Genomic DNA, 13070 nt, shown 5'->3' on the forward strand with positions numbered 1-13070 from the left:
AGCCACTGTATTGCACTGGCTTTCATGTATGTGTAGCTTTCATTCTCCTGTTAAGACTAATGGAAAGCCAGTTGCACAGGGTCTCTATAGATGTATAGGATGAGTGTATATAGAGTTCTGGATCAAAGGGGCAAACGTACAGCCAATTTTGAAACCGGACTGGTTGACTTCAGCAGTATTGCTAGTTGTGAACTGGTTGCAGGAGGAAAAGAAAGAATATGTTTCAGGCGTTTCTTCATGCCGTATATCTTAATACTCACATTATGGGACATGTACTTGTGTATTGTTGGGCAAAAGGTATATGGCGTTAATCAAATGAGAAAAAGAGATAAAATGTGGTTTTGTTTGCTTTTGATGCCATATGGGGAAGCATGTTCCCATCTGGACTGCAGGGTATTTGGGAATCCACAATCTCATTTGCACAGTTCAGAATGGATTAGCATGTATGGGGGGTCCAGATGCACATTCCAGTGTGGAAGAACATGCAGGTGTCTTTCTGCATCTGATATGCGTGTGTTATTCATAACAGAGTAAAGCAGACTGTTCAAAAAAGTTTGCTGAAAACGTAGCCTCATAGCTACTCCCTATATATCAGCGGTGGGAAAACTGCCCTCCAGATGTTACTTCAACTCTGACTATTGGCCATGCTGGCTGAAGTTGTTGAGGGTTGAATTCTAACAATGGCTGGAGGACCACAGGTTGTCCACTCTTGCAATATATGTGGTTTCCCAAAGTGTATTGGTAAAAAAAACAAATTAACACGTTTGTATGTTTCAGACCGATTATGCTAAGTTGTGGTATTCCCACCCCACCCCCATTTTAAATAGTCATATCCTGTTCAGTCCTAGTGAAAAGAGTGAGCAACAGCTGTAATTCGGTTTCTATTCATGTAAATCAAGCTGTAAATCCATCAGGAATCTTCTGTAGCCCCATTATTATAGTATAATTTGGTGTGTAGAAGTACATTTCCAGAGAACAACTAATATTGCAATAAATAAGTTGATTCTGCAATAATAGAGCTCAGAACATACAGTTTTTCAAAGATATTAAATTTTCAGGCAGTCTTGCAACTAGCCTCTTTGCCCACACAATTGATGACGAACACGTTCTTCTGGTTGTGTATCTTGCCAAACTTCACTGCTCAAGCTGTCTTGTGACACTGAAATACATGGGAATAGGCATGCAGGCTAGTGGGGGGAAATACAGGGGGCTATATGTGTGTTTTCAGTTTTAAAATCCTCAGCTTCTAGACTGCATGAACAATGAAATAAATGACTTAGACATGACGTTTATCTTCAGCGTCAACATGGAACTGCACTGTAAGATGTGTCACTGATATTTGTATGTATCACATGGCATTCCCTTTGTTCAGCACTTCACTACTGAAGTCTGGCATTTTCAAATTGGGGCACATGGGGTCATAATTCTGGATAATGAAAAGCACATGAAACACTTTTTCTACTTTTCTAGAAACCCTCCACTTTTTCAAAGCACAACAGTGTACACATTCCTTTTCTACAACTGTGAAAGATGGAGACTGTTGTCACAAATAGTTTACACAAGAAAAGAGTTGATTTATGTAGTTGAAAGCTTTTTTAAAATTCATACTACAAATAGAAGAAAACATAATAGTATGTATACTGTATGTATGTTTTAATCTTTTGTAAAACTTTAAAAGTATTGGGGCGTTATGTCAGATCCCTAATGAGAACCTAACTTGTTCTGATTTTAGAAGAAAATCTATCTGAGTCAATGGGGACTATTCCTAGAGCGTATCATTAGCTGCTTGCTCTTCATCAGCCTTCTCTGCTTCATTTGCAGACAAGTCAGACAAGAACAAACCTAAAACTGGGGCTAGAAGTAGAAACCCATAAGCATTTCTGCAGAGCTAGTGCAGCTGCCACATCCTGAATTGTTCCAATTCTGTGCCATTAATGGCTACAAAGCTGGCAGAACTTCAGCAAGATGTCCAATGACTGCATCTCTCCTTTCCAAGATTAAACGATTGGTTAAATTTCTGCCTGTTGTGCAGCTGTTCTTTGCATCAGACTGCTCTGAGGTGTCACCCCCTAAAACACCCAGAATCCAGGTCAGTAATTCGCTGTATCTTTTTCATAGGTGGGTAATAAAATTGATTTTAAAATGGTGGTACAGCATTACAAGAGAACTTCTTGGCCAAAGCCATCCTGAGTGCTGAATCTGTACAATAATACATTAAATGGGAAATATAAGAAAAACAATAGTTATTTAAAATGGGACCTCTGTATTGCATCTCACTTCAATAGTTCTTCAAACTAAGCACAAACCTCTGAGCAAAAATTCTGCTGCTTTTCGTGGAAAGCAGTTGAAAATACCTTCTAGCTTCTTGTTTGTCTTCCATGATACTCATAACAGAATATAAATAGTGAAGAACACATGAAACATTTTGTTGGAGTTATTAAACTTTATTATTTTGTTTTTGAGAAAGAACACCAAATATCCTCCCAAACCACCTAAATAGCTAATAGTTTTATGTCTTAAAAAGAACATTTCCAGAAAAAGTTGAAACAAAAAATATTTGCTGAACTGTCTCTAATAGGAAAGAAATTTATATCCTAAGCACTTTAATCTATGGATGGGCAACAGTTTTCCAGGTTTTTAGATTTTAGTTCCCATCAGCCCAAATCAACATGAACAATGGTAAAGAATTAAGGAAGTTTTAGTCCACAGATCTGGAGAGTAAAAGGTTTCAGACTTCCCACCTTGATTTAGGGACTAACCTCTAGTATAGAAACCACACACTCAAAATCTAGTCAGTGACCACACATACCCTGACAGTGGACTGCTACTCATGAATTATTACAAAATCTTTGTAAAATTGCAGTTTGGGATCAAAAACAAGAACAAAAAAAAACCAAAACAAACCCCCCCCCCACACACACACACACCCAGCCAGCATAGTGAATTTCCATCAGTGATAGTAACTATAATTATCTGCCTATCCATTTTGTGTGAGAGTTATACAAATTAACACAACCATTTGGTTCAATAGCTGTTTAAACTCCCACCAATTATTCATGAGTAAATCTACAATTATTTCTGCATAAGTCAACCTACAAAGCCTATTCAAGGCAAGAGAAGTCATTTCTTCTACCAGGAAAAGATGGGCACTCGCAAGGACACTGACAATTCTATTTCATGGTTTAACCTTGCAGGAAATATAGTATTTACCTTATAGGTCCCAAATATTTCTCATTGGCCAGGCAGGAAATCCAGAGACAGTCTTGGGAAGATAGGAAAACAAGTATTCTTTTTGGATGTAATGCCTGGTATTTTATGGTAAATTTTCAGCATTTATAGAGGCTTTGTACTTAATTATTATATTATACCACCAGGTTTGGTCAATAATATGGCCCACCTGCTCAGTTTCGTGGGTTCCATTGATTCAGTCTGTGTGTGTGTGTGTGTGTGTGTGTGTGTGTCTTCACATCTGGGGGATCTACCTCTTCCTTGATTGTGAAAGAAAAGATGGCAACTTCTTTTGTGTAGTGAAAGAGAAGAACTAGCTTAAAACCCAGGAATCACTGGGGAGAAAGGAAGTGGCCCTGTCTGTGACAGTAGGCCAAAGCTTGGGTGAAAACTTCCAAAAGGCCCCAGCCACTATGACCCTGTAGTTCGAAACAGTAACATTTCCAAGCTCTGTGTGAGGAGAAAGTAATGGAGAAAAACCACTCCATGGCCATAGATCTACAGGCCTGAATCCAAGTCAGTCCCGTTTAGAGCAGACCCTTTGAATCAATGAAATCTATGTGAGTGTTACTATTGATTCAGTGGTTCTGCTCTAGTTGGGAATAACCATTGGCTTTAAGACAGAATATCCAAGAATGTGCTTGCTATGCATTAACACAAGTTTACACAACATATGAATGTTAAATAGACTTGTTCCATTGATACCTATCCGTATAAAACAGTTTTATTTTAACCACAAAAACAGGACCATTTACTTTTTTTAAAAAAAACTGTGTAATATGTAGATAGAAAAAAGTACTTTACTGCTGACACTGAATTGTATTAAATGAAGGGCTAATTAAACCTTAGTTTGTCATAACATAGTTTTCTAGTAGGGGCAGAATTATTGCTTCATTTTGCAGGTACGGAGTCTTCTACCCTCGCCTCTTCTCTGGAGTGCTATGCTTTCCCATGTATTATGCTGCTTTCATAGGGAACATTCTCAGAAGATAACTCTTGTCTGAAAACTGACGTGGTACAGTTTCTGTTTAAGGATTGTGTCACATCAGTGAAAAATTTGTGAATTACTCCCTGTCTTTTGTGCAGCTGTTTTGATTGCTGTGGCTTCTGTGGCAAGTTTCTGTGAGCTATTTGTAAGCTATACACAGAATTTCATATACATCCATATGTCTCATTATGTTTGAGACCATAGGGGGCTTTAACTGCAATAATTTAATTTTTATGTCAAATTAAACTCTTGCTTGAAGTTTTCACTTGTGAAATTGTAAGGACTTACCCAAACTGAGATACTGAACCAATAGCTTCTTACAGACATATCTTAAATTTATAGGTGAGGATGAATTCAGACTGTAATGTAATTTTTTTGTATGTGTGTACATTTGTGTACCAAGACATTTCTAGTCATTTCCAGTTTTCCACTTGTTTACAATGAGGCAACATACAATGTGATCTAGAATGAGTGCATATACAAGATGTATAAAATGTATGACAACTCCGTATTAAGCTTGTTTGGTAAAATTAAAAAGTCCATTTATTTGAATTGCATTGCCCTGGAAAGAAAGAGGATTGTGTTAAAATGTTACAGAAAAGTTTTGTTCATTCCATCTATCCGTCAGTGAGTATGTCTATGGCTCTTTCTCTCTCTTTAACACAGCTTTCCTGAAGCAGTTCATTGGGGTATTATGGTAATTGCAATCCATCACATTGGGTGTGCAACAATTTGTGGGATGAGGAAATCTGCCAGTTCCACTTTCTCCTGCATCTGAATTGTGGTACTGTATATTCTTCCTCATCAAAGGGGATTGAGGGCTTGTCCAGCAAGAAAAGAGTTCCACAGTAAATGAGCATAGTTGGTCACAGTTCCTCCTGGAAGGGACTTGCCAGTCTTTCTTCTGGCTTTGAAATAACATTTACTGAAACAAAATCCTATTAGATCATAACAAATCAGCTTTCTCTGTAGATTTGCTGCTAGAGTGGTTGGGTATGTATATGTATCTGTTTTTAAAGTGCATTAACAAAGTAATTAAAATATTTTGGATGGGAGTCTCTGACTTTGACATAACCTTCCTTAGTAAGTGCTGTAGTGCTAAGCTCCACCCCGTGCAACAAAGCCCAGTTGAAAATAATACAGCTGTCACCAAAAAAAGATTTTTAAAAGCACAAAAGACAGAGGAAAATGCATAGATCTTACTAAACCAAGTACTTTTGCCTCTGTCTAGACAGACTCTGAAACTAAATTTTGACCCCATCCTTAGTGGGCATAGCAGATCTGTCAGATGCACTATTTACTGCATTTGGGAGACACTGAACTGTGAAAATGTCATGTAACTTTTCTGAAAACAACTGAAAACAAAAATGTCACCAATCCTGGGCTCTAACATCTTCAAGAATATCTGTCACCTGCACAGGTTTGTAAGTAGCTATCTACCCAATTGCCTACCATAATTAAGAATGCCTCTTTAAAGTCATCAGTAAAAGAAATATTTAGCAGGCTTTTGTAAAAAAAATGTGAATCTCTTTCTCTTCCCATTCTTTCAGATTGTAGTTCAGTCCAGCCATCCTTCTCAGCCCTGGCTGGCCTGTATGAAAGAGCCTTCTCTTTACACATTATCTTCATGCCTGCTCAACTTCTTTCCTACCTACATTCTTTTCCAACTGCCTGCCCAGGGCTGGTTTGTGATGCTTGTGGAACTCATTTGTTCCTAGGCACATGGGTGGCCCTACATAAAAGAGAGCCAGAGAGAGAGAGGAGGAGAATCAGCGAGACTGAACTTCATGCAAATAACACCAACCATAGTGCAATATTATCTGCATCTAATAATGTACTAGATAATATTAACTTCAGGTATATTTGGACAGTAGGGAGGTGGCGGCGCTGTGGGTTGAACCGCAGAAGCCTCTGTGCTGCAAGGTCAGAAGAACTGCAGTCGCAGGATCAAAGCCACATGACGGAGTGAGCTCCCATCACTTGTCCCAGCTCCTAGCTGTTTGAAAGCATGTAAATGCGAGTAGATAAATAGATACCACCACGGTGGGAAGGTAATGGTGTTCTGTGTCTAGTCATGCTGGCCACGAGACCACAGAAACTGTTTTCAGACAAACACTGGCTCTATGGCTTAGAGACGGAAGTGAGCACCACATCCTTGAGTCGAACACAACTGGACTACATGTCAAGGGGAACCTTTACCTTTACCTACATTTGGCCAGTATTGTTCTTGTTTGCCACCATAATTCTTCTTAGCATCTTTAGAGATTCTGTCATAGTTGAAAACGATAATCATGTTATCAATTGCCCCTCTATAGACCAGAAGAGAAAAGTATATTATTATTTTGGCTTAGTTTCACATTAAAATCACCCATTATAAGTAACTAGGTTCTGGGGAATTAAAATTCTAGTCCTATTACATAATTTTCCAAAATGCATCCAATAAATGAATACATCTTGGAATATATTATTTTTAACTTTCCCATCTGTCAGAAGATTAACAAGTCAATACTATTTTCATGAATTGCATTGTTTTTGCATCTCCAGTTTCTGCAACGTGAGTGATGAAAATACACATTTCATGTGAATTTGGTTCATTTATTTATTTATTTAGCTCCTTAGTTACATGTATGTCCTACTTTCCTCTATTGAGATGTAGTTGACCTATATAGTTCTCTTCCTCCCCACTGTATCCTCAGAACAGCCCTTTGAAGTAGGTCAGACTGAGCAGAATTAGTCCTAGGTCACCCAGTACTTTTAATGGATTAATAGGGATTAGACCATGGAACTCCTGACCCCTAGACAACACTGGCCATCTTTCTGTTCTCTGTTGGGTGTCAGGAACTACAAACTACAGTGAAAAAAGTAGTTACTTCTTTGCTTGCCTGTCTGTCTTTTCATTCCCAATGCAAGCACTTCCCACCCAGCATAGATAGTTTCAGATGTGCCCTATACCCAAAACCTCACTAGGAAAGTAGTCCACGCTAACTTATAATTATCCTGGAAAATGCTGTTCCCAGAGGAACAGTGCAGTACTGTTCCCCAGCACAGTATTTGAAGTAATCACAGTATTAGCTTTTATCATAACTTCGTAACTTGTTCAGCATTGATTGCCACCCATTGTATTTAAACTAGTGTGATGCCTTGAACTACAGCATGGTGCACATGAAACTCTGAATGTAAGGGAGGAATCCTGTCTTCTGTGGGAAAGCCGTAAACAGTGTCCATGAATGTGACGTAGGGCTTGTCCAGACAGAGTATTTATTCCTATCAAAATACCAGTAGTTTTTGCATTGATGGTTTTTGTATTTTTCCTGCCAGTTATTTGATATAAGACTTCATCTGGTACATTCAGCACTTTCCCCCTGTACTAAAGCATGATTTACAATATTTTGTTCTGAGATTTGTTCCGGAAGTGGAGTTCAGCACAATGGCAATTCTATCAGTGTCTCACAATGGGGAACTTTTAATTAGCATTACCTACCTACCGACCTGCCTAACTAACTAACTAATGTTTAAAGTTGCAGAAGAGAACCTTGGGCATAGAATATGTTTCAAACATATTTTTAGAAGACTTTGAGGATCTCCAGAAGAAAAGTGTTTTCAGAAATTTGGGCTTTTTACACTTTAAATGTGAATCCTGGTGATCCTGCATTCCTTCATAATCAACCAAGAGAGACTAAGGAAAATGGAATTTCACCCCATCTGAGTAAGCCTTATTCATATTGGCATTTAGGCATGTAGACCCCAATTCACATGAAAGGTTATATACAGGACAAAAAAGGAATCCCAGGTTTTCTCACATGCCCTATCAAACATATAGTGTGAATGCCCAGCTATAATGTGTGTTGGTATTGTGTTACAAGATCCGTATTATTAGTTTTCTGTGCCTTGTGTGCACAGTGCAGATTTTAAAGAAAAACTACTGGCATGTTGGAAATGGTAACCCTTTTCTTTTCTTACAAGCAGTCTTTTAGCCTGTTGCGAGTGACTAAGAGCCTTTGAGCACATTATTCCCAGATGTTCAAAATAATGAGTCACATCTCAATTGTAAAGCATTATAAACATAGGTTTCTTTTTAACTGCACCTCCCTGCTTTGGGACCGATTTCTAAATTTGATTTTGTGAATTCCCAAACATGTTTTAGGAAAGTGGCTAACAAAAGATGCCTGGACAACAGTAAAACACATTGAGTGGTGAAATAATGATTGATTGACTGATTGATTGATTGATTGATTGATTGATTGAATTAATGTGTTTCTAACCCTTATTATAGAGAAAGCCTTTAAAATAAAAATGTTACAAATGAAACAGGCAATCAATGATAATACAACATTAGATTTATTTATTGAAATGTTGCTAGCCCATTTTGTTGGTGTGGGGCCAACTCCAAAGGCTTGATATGGCTTATTGCCTCTCCTGAAGCTTGGAGTCAGATTTGGATAATGAAGCTTCCAAGAGCACTCTGCTAGGGAAAAACAAACCTTGGAGTCCAAGATAACAAGTTACACAAAGTCTCTTATCTGGTAGCTTCAAATCCTCCCCTTAATAACCAGAGTAAAGATGTGGATGTATGAAAAAATGCATGGAGAGAGTTCTAATAAGACCTATAGCATAATATATTAGGCTTGGACAGACATATATACATAGCAATATACACATTGGTATAGATATCTCAGAGCAACATGACATTCATATAAGTAAAGCAATGACCACCAGACTCACAACTGAGTGGTGAAGTGCTGCTCTCACTCTCCTGCTTAAATAGTGAGAGCAGCCTATCACTGCAAACATGGCAGCTGAACATGGTTGACAAGCATTACCTAAGCTTGTCCCATCTGTATGCTATCAGTCATCCATGGGCTTGACGTTGCAGGCATGACTTTGCACTTTCACTACAATATTAAATTTAACCTCTTGTTCCCTTAAAGGAACAAATCCTGAAACATTTTTTGTTATCAAGCATTTCCAAGGCATTTTACAAAACATATTAAAAACAATGGGTTGGATCTAGGATATGCCTTCTGTGGATGGGAAGAAGTCCTTCCATCCACAGAGGGCTTCTGTGAAAAATGTCTCCTGATGGTGCAGTGGAGGAGGACATACTTCCTGCCCTTCTCCCCTTTCTCTCCACTGCACTTATTGACCCTGAAACATCTTAGAGAAGATTTTAAAAACAGTCTGGGAAATAGTACCGGATCCTGGATAGGGAGAAGTGCATCAGCAAGCCTTGCATTTACCCCACTCACTGGAGCAGTCCCTTCCCCACAACAAGGATAAGGAGGTGAGACCCCAGCCAGCACCAGAACCTACGGCAGAAGGTCAGCAAGGGACAGAAATAGAGGAGCTGACCGAAGAGATACAGAGAGTAATGATGAGAGAGGTTCAGGAGTAAAAGGTGGGAAAGGAGAGGAAAAAGAGGGTAGAGTTTGAGGCAGGAACAGGGGAGGTAAAAAGGAGAGTCAGTAGTTGCCTGATTAGGAATGGGTGTGGGTGGAGGACCCCTGGACAGGATTATGGGAGAGGCTAAGAGTGCCTAAGGAGGAGGCAGATTACAGAAGGAGAAGAGAGATTTCCCCCCTAGACCCTCGTATCGGGGAGAAGCCGAGGCTAGAGAGTGGAGGAGGAGATTGAGAGAAGAGAAGGAGAGAGTGGAGAGGGAAAGGAGAGAAAGGCTGGAATGGAGAATAAGAGAGACGAGGAAGAAGAGTTACAGGGAGGATCGAGACCCCGAGACATGAGCCCTGTGGAATGGAGATCGGGAGGACGAGACCGTGCCCTTGCTGGAGGGTTCGACGGAGCAGACCGTGAGAGACTGGGTACCCACTGATTTACCAGGACCATGGGATAATAGTTATGATAACCTGTTCCTGTTTGACAATTGGAAGCCCCTTCTGGACCTGTTGGCAGAAGGAGAAAAGACTCACAATCATGTTACAGGCACTTGTTTATTGTTAAATGCACCTATAAATGTTTCACCTGTTTTGAAGCAACAAAAAATCTGCTGATTTCTTTGAACTGAATGTGGAGCCGAAAATCGAACCCTCACATCATGGGCTAAAAGCAAGACTACTTTTCCACATAAGGAAAAAAACGATGTCCTGGGCACCTACTTTCAAATATTCACACTAAAACCAAGTACACTGTGGGTCACAATTGCAGGTGATTAGAGCTGGCAGAGATGGAGTCCCCCAGTTTCCTCTGTAATACAAGCCAGGTCACTATGCTCCTCCAGGATCAAGTTCTGAATTTATTTATTTACAAGATTTTTTTTTAGCCGCACCATTACCAATGGTCTCTGAGCGGCATACAACAATATTAAAACTTTAACAACGTTAAAAATACAGTGGGGTCTTCACTTAAAAACGGCTTGAGTTAAGAACATTTTGACTTAAGAACCACTCTCATAGGAAAATACTGACTTGACTTACATACTTAGATTTGAGTTAAGAACTGGAAAAAAAAACCACGTGGGAGGCAGGGAAAGTGCAAAATTTGAACTTTCAGTTAACTGTTGGCCAGTGAAAAGGGTGCCTGTCTGCTTCCTCGCTCCTCCCAGCGTTTAGAGAGTGGATTGGGAGACAGTCTTCGGACTGCCTGGTACTGCCTGGACTGTATTTTCCCTGCCTTCCCTGAACCTTTCTTGACCTAAGAAAAAAAGAAACAAAATATCCCCCTCTAGTGGTCGAAGGCAGAATAGCAGCTTCCCATTAGTTTCTATGGACAGAAAAGAGCAGATACGGATCAAATGGTTTTCAGTGCATTCCTATGGGAAATGCAGATTTGACCTGAGAACTTTTTGACTTGAGAACCGCCTTCCAATACGGATTAAGTTCTCAAGTCAAGACCCCACTGTAGGTAATATTATAATAATACCCTATATTAAAAACAGTCATTACAACATTAATATTAATAATAATAATTTCCCTTTCATTGACCTGGCATTCAGCAGCAGCACCTTTAAACCCGGGGGGTGGGGGCATTGCCAAGGCTATCCTAGGAGATACGGTAGTTTAGGGATAAGCAGAATCCTGTGCCTTCTCCCATTCCTATGATGATACAGTTGTCTCTTCTGTCCGTATGACCCTCCACCCTGTATTGCTTCAATGGCTGCTCCCTACCCCCTTCACCACCCTCCCAATTTGAAAGATACATCCCTCCCACAGCAGACAGTGACCTTATCAGTATAGCAGTGGTAATCCATTGGTGGTAAGTTCCACCACCCCCACCCCAGCCTTCTTCTCCCTCAGCTAGGTGGCAAATGTCAGGGGAAGGTGGAGGCAGCTGACTTACAGAAGGCCTTGATCCTGCTAAGAAGCGGAAGCCCACGACCAAAGTTCCACATGGATTGTGTGCAGCTGCCAGGAGGCAGGAGCAGTCACTCTCTTTCTCACACAGTTTGCAAGCAGTGGAGAGAAAGTCAGGGGCATCTGTTCCAGCTCCTCTATGCCTTACCTCTCTGTGTCACTGGGCAAGATTTGAACAGGAGCTCTGACAGCTAGACTTGTGCGGAATACTGTGATCATATTCTGCATCCTTTACCTAATGGGAGAAATCCATTACTATGTGTACATTATCTATCTATCTATCTATCTATCTATCTATCTATCTATCTATCTATCTATCTATCTATCTATCTATCTATCTATCTATCTATCTATCTATCTAATTAATTAATTAATTAATTAATTAATTAATTAATTAATTAATTAATTAATTAATATGCCTTCCACATTACCCAAAGGTCTCTGGGTGGCTTACAACATTTAAAATACAATAACATTTAGAACAATTAAAATATATATTAAAATTGCCATCGGACCCACAGCTAATATTATTTCAATTAAAAGCCTTCTGGAACAGGAAGGTTTTGACCTGGCACTGAAATGTCATCAGCATCAGCGCCAGACAAATCTCCCTCGGGAGGGCATTCCATAGTCTGGGGGCAGCTGCCAAAAAGGCCCTTTGTCTACAAGCCATCCCTCTTACCTCCTTAAGGGATAAATGTACAGAAACACTACACGAATGTTGAAAAGTAATGTTCCAATTTCTGCTCATACACTTCCGGGCGGACAAAAACAGATTTCTCAACAGGAAACTGGACTGGATGAGAATGTTGGTGGCTTCTGAGAAATACAACAACAAGAGGAACAGCATTTTTACATCCCTGCTCCAAGGGAGATATGTATAGGATTGCAGCCTTAATTGTCTACTTATTGACAGGGGATTATTTTTTGCTTTCCCTTGCCAGCATGCTGTTTGTGTCTCCCGTGGAGGTGTTACTTTGCTCACCCTTTCCACATGGAGTAGCAAAGGCAGAGCCATCTTTCTACATAACATTTCATTGGGCACCAGAAAAAAATGGAATGCACATATTTTGCAAGCACAGTGAGCTTCCGTACATATCCACACCTCCTATTTGTCATCATTCTTATTATGCATATTTCTGTACAATCCTTTTGGATAAAAGGCAGCTCACAGTACATTTTTTAATTGTTCTCTAAATTCAATAAGCAAAATGCCAGTGATAAACCCGTTAAAATAGCAGCACACTAAAAATAATATAAAGTGTAAGATCTTTTTTTTTTTTTAAAGATACGTCTTCACACTTTCTTGGAAGTGAAATGAATGGGGTGGATTGTAATTCCAATCACCACAATTCGGGTGACATAAGAGATAGGTAAATGATTTTTAAAAAATCGAATTGATTTAAAACATAATTTAAATCTGAATTTTTTTTAGTGTTTAAATCAAGATTTAAATCAATCTGATTTAAATCAAATCCACCCTAGAATGGTCTTCCATATGTACCCAATAAATGAGCCTCAGCAGGGGACAGTTCTAACCGGACTTAACT

The 13070-nt window shown here is 39.5% G+C and overlaps 1 long non-coding RNA gene across 1 annotated transcript in view; it reads left to right on the top strand.

Annotated features, from left to right (window-relative positions):
* Positions 1-10989: 10989 nt before the first annotated feature.
* LOC144588043 (uncharacterized) overlaps positions 10990-13070 on the top strand; it is a 39765-nt gene continuing 37684 nt past the window's right edge. Inside the window, exon 1 of the long non-coding RNA XR_013543364.1 lies at positions 10990-11071. This is a non-coding gene — a long non-coding RNA (uncharacterized LOC144588043). The remainder of the gene's footprint in view (positions 11072-13070) is intronic.

This window comes from Pogona vitticeps, chromosome 3 (assembly GCF_051106095.1).
Source record: "Pogona vitticeps strain Pit_001003342236 chromosome 3, PviZW2.1, whole genome shotgun sequence".
In the NCBI taxonomy this organism is placed as follows: domain Eukaryota; kingdom Metazoa; phylum Chordata; class Lepidosauria; order Squamata; family Agamidae; genus Pogona; species Pogona vitticeps.